Consider the following 5,092-nt stretch of genomic DNA (forward strand, 5'->3'; position numbering starts at 1 on the left):
ATAGAGAAGATGAGAAACCTATTTTGGACTCTAAACCAGATGAATAGGGATAGATTTCTTTTGAAATTTAAATTTACTTGAAATTGATAACTGAAAATTTTAGTGGGTTAGATTTTGGTGAAATTTCGGGAATGGAAAAGGTCTAATTTTTAATTCCAAAGTAAAAAGTATCGGTTAAGTGTCATTGGAGGTCAAAAAGAAATTTTTGAATTTTAATAAACGAGTAGGAAAATATTGAGGATAAGTAAAGTAAAATTATGTAGTTAAGTATTACTTAACTAGTGTACTTAGCCGCGCTTTGCGCGGTTATGAAAAAGATTAAAATAAAATTACATATTTAATATCAATAATTACTTTAATAAAAAGAATTTTTTGTTAATCACATAATTTTATAGAAGAGAAATTATGAAAAATATTTAGATTGAATATGAAATTTATTAAGAAATTAATATATGTGAACTTCAAAAAGTTACATATTAAAAATAAATTTTATAGAGAAAAAGGGAAGGTAATACGAATTAGGTAATATTAGAACTACTTAAATGTAAACTTGTGATCAATTTCTTTTATTTGAGATTTTCTTAGTATAATTTATATATATTTATGTAAACTTGAAATCTAATCGTTCTTTTATGCTTATTTGTAATTTTATAAATTATATTCTTAGTATAATTTTTCGGCAATGTATAACTCAGATTGCTATTAATAGTTGGTATTCATAACTATATAGTTAGCCAATATAAATCATTATCCACAATTACTATTACTTGTCCTCGTCATGACCCAATCATCACATGTTTTAATTATTTTTATTGTACAATATTAGATTAATTTAATATTTGTATTAATAACTTTTTAATAATTAAATTTTAAATAAAAAAAGTTTAAAAATCTTAATTAGTTAAATTTCATACTTATTATTATTAATATTATTATTATAATTATTATCATTATACTTAGGTTTAGATATCCAATTATTTTTGGGATAACTTATATTGGGAAAAAATATAAAATTTAAAAATAACATAAAAGAGAACAAAAGAGAGAATTAACTACGAAAAAAAGATTCAAGAAAATGACACATACACTATTCCTATTTCTTTTAATTTTGTTTGGCTTAAACACAAAAAATTAAAAAATATATTTCACATTTTAAATAAATATTACATTTAACATAATAAATTCCTAAGAATAAAAAGTCACAGTAATTAAGAGGATTAATAATATGACTTTGAACTTTTGTAACATAATAAGAGTAATATTTGTACATTATTACACTAATAAAGAACATTAATTATAGAAAATGAAAAACAAACAAATTACAGTTATTGAGACAAATATTTTATTATAAGTAAATAGAAATGTAAGAAACCAACTAAATGTTTAAAATTATAAATTAACCATAATTTTGAAATAAGTTTAAAACTCCCAAAAATAACAAAAATGAAAATATAAAGACTTATTAATAAACAACTTGAAATATTCTAAGAAAAACAACGAAAATTAAAAATTTAAGAATTGTAATTTTACATATTAATAAATAATTTATTTTTAATAAAACCATGTGTATTTTAAAAACAATAAATTAACTTTACATTCTTATGTTCTATCATTTTTGTTAATAAAAATTGTTTCACCGGATTATAAAAGTATATGTACATATTTCTCTAAGTAGCATATCGATTAGGGGTGACATTCGGCATTTCGATTCGGTTTCGTGTTTTTTCGATTTTTGATTCTTGTAAATTGTGTACCGAATACCAAATCAAAATATTTCGGTTCGGTTTTTATTAATTCGATTTGATTTTTTTATTTGTTTTTTTAATGGGCCTGCTTAGTGGGCTTTTTAAAATTTTAAACTTTACAATTTTTTGTTTGATTTTTAAACTTTACAATTTCGGTTTTGTTTTTTTTTTTTGCTGGCGGCGGCTGTTGCTGCTGGCGCCTGGCGGCTGCTGCTGCTACTGCCTGAAAGAGGAAGAGGAAGAAGAGGAAGAGTTGTTGTCTGCAAGGGGAAGAGGAGGCTGCAGATGAATATTAAAAATTAAATTAGGAATAGGGACATTACATAGGGTTTCACATTCTTTTTTCTTTTTTTAAAAGATTATTTAACAGTAATAATTATTAATTAATATAACATAAATATAATATAAATTATAGTATAATATTTCGGTTTGTACCGAAATACCAAAAATCAAAGTAATACGTATCGAAAATCGAAATAACGAAATCGAAATTCTGAAAAAATTTGGTTCGGTTCGGTGTTTCAGTTTTCCGGTGTTTATGCCCACCCTTAATATCGATTTCTACTTCTATCTTTTAAAATATTATAAGCCACAAACACAATAAACTAATTTTATCAATAAAAAAGTGAGAGATGAATTTACCTAAACAAATAATTATTTTTGAAGGTGTTATCATTATATATAGTTAAATTATCTAAGAATCATATAGAGGCCTAAGGAGAATAACTTAGATGTTTTTTTAAAAAAAAACTCAGGATTTCTATCTTCATGAACATAAACAAATAATATCAAATGTATGATTCAACAAAGAAAGAGTTGTAACTAGATTAGACATATCAAATTATTTTTCCTTGTAAACTCAAATTATGCAAGAATGTCCAACCATTTTCATTATAGATATATCTTTTATAATCGGCAAATCTGATTAAAAGTTAAAAAATTATCTACCAAAAGAAGAAAAGGATAAAGAATAAGGAGAAAATTATTTAAACACATATAATCATTTTTGACAAAACATAAATAATTCAAAAGGAAATAATATAATAGAAACATTATTTCTTAAGGACCTAAAAAAATAAAGAATAATCATTATATAGCTCAAAATCCATTAATCTCCATCTCTGAATGTTTTCATTTCATTCTATATACAAGAGTCAAGAAAAATAATAACAAATAAATTATTAGTCCTAAAATGAATCCCAAAGTTAACAAAATAAAATATTATATCTCATAAAGAATAAGGGAAAATTACATTTAATCATAAATTCTCCTACATAATCATTTTGGACAAATAATCAATATATATAACTCAAAATCCACTAATCTTCATGCTTGATGTTATCATTTCATCCTATATACAAGAGTCAAGAAAAAATAATAACAAATACATTATAGTCATAAAATAAATCTCAAAGATAATAAAACAAAATAATTTATCTAGAAGAAATAAAAATATGATGACATATTAGCCTTACTTGCTAATTAAAAGTAATATATGAAATAATATTTGAAAAAATAATGCACCTCAAAGCTTACAATTATTGTAACATTTCTTCCACTAATTCTCTACCCAAAGATGATTACAAAATAACACACAATTTTAGTGTGATTTTATAGTGTTAATATAACCTTTCACATTAAATAATTAGAAGTTATGAATATGAAAGGTATAAGAGGTTATGAAGATGAAAGGTTTGAGGGATATGAATATAATTAATACTAATTTAAGAATAGAATTTATATAATTAAAGAGGTATAAGTTTATAAGAAAAAATTATTGAAAAAAATAAGAAATAATGTCAAGTAAAAGAAGAAAAATAAGAAAAATGAATGGAGGTCATAGAGAGGTGCCACATCACCTCCTCTATGATCCTCATTTATATATATATAGATTTTTAAATCATCAGCATTAAAGATGTGCAAATAGAAATAATATAAATATTACTAACATCTCTAGTTATATATTAGCGTCTCACTTAGTAAATTTCATGAATTACTCGTTTTTCAAAAATATTTATCATTTTTGCATGCAATTATTGATTCCATGTAAGATGATTGATCAAGAAAAACGTAATACATAGTTTCATATTAAACCATGAAAGATTATTATTGACTTATAAAACATCAACATTTTAGATATGTAACTTTAAATAACATAAATGATATTGTGTATTTACACCAACAAATAATATAACATATCTAACTATTTACTATTAGAACTTTTACTTAATAAATCATTTGAATCACTAGTTTTCTTAAACATTACCATTTTTTAGTGTAGTTATTCATTCGACGATCAAAACACGTGATACATGCATTCTATAAATTATAAAAAATTATTATTGACTTATAAATATAATGTATTACATAATTTAACATAAATCTTATACCATCTCTAATTATTTTACGAATGTCTTACTTAATAAATTACTTAAATCACATGTTTTTTTTAAGGCATTACCATTTGTAAGTGCAAATTCACAATTCAAATTCATGTCACATGATTAAGATATGTGGATATATGAATTTTATAAATTAATTTGAAGTATCAAAAGTATTGTGGCATCTATAATTATTTTATTATTCATGAAAAGTAACTAAAACATATAACACCAATAAACAAATTAAACCATTTCAAAAATCATAAATACGTGAATAGTCTATGAAAGATTATTATTATGAAATTGATTTTTGATAATAATCTGAATACAAGTTAAATTATTTTACGTAAATAATCAAAATACATGAATAAATTATGAAAGATTGTTATTGAATGACAATATATCACCACTAGAAAAATACATAAACATAAAACAACACAAATATTAGCAACTTTTAACTATTTTATTAACATCTCACTTAATAAATCATCCGAATCGTCCACTTTCAAATAGTGTCACATACCAAAAAATAGGTGATATAATTTTTATTAATTATGAAAAATTATTGTTGACATAATATATAACATATATATCAACAATATTACAACAACACTGACAATATCTTCAATGTAGGTGTGTTTGAACGAAGGGAATTTTTTCTATCAAAAATGTATTTTTAGAAAATATTTGACTTATTTTCTCATGTTTGATTGGTGAGTAGAAATATTTTAGTATTTATTTTTTGATTGAAAAATATTTTTAAAAAATATTTTAAATTTTTTTTTATTAAAATAGAAAATAATTTTTGAAGTTAAATTTTTTTAAAAAAACAAGCTTAAATTTTTTTTCGTGGTGGAGGTAGGAGTGAGTTCCAGGATAAGGATGAAAAAATTAAAATTCGAAGTTGAATTTTTATAAAAATAATATTAATTTTTTTTTTGTGTGTGTGTGGGGGGGGGGGGGGGG

Source organism: Solanum pennellii, chromosome 6, assembly GCF_001406875.1.
Source record: "Solanum pennellii chromosome 6, SPENNV200".
Taxonomy (NCBI): domain Eukaryota; kingdom Viridiplantae; phylum Streptophyta; class Magnoliopsida; order Solanales; family Solanaceae; genus Solanum; species Solanum pennellii.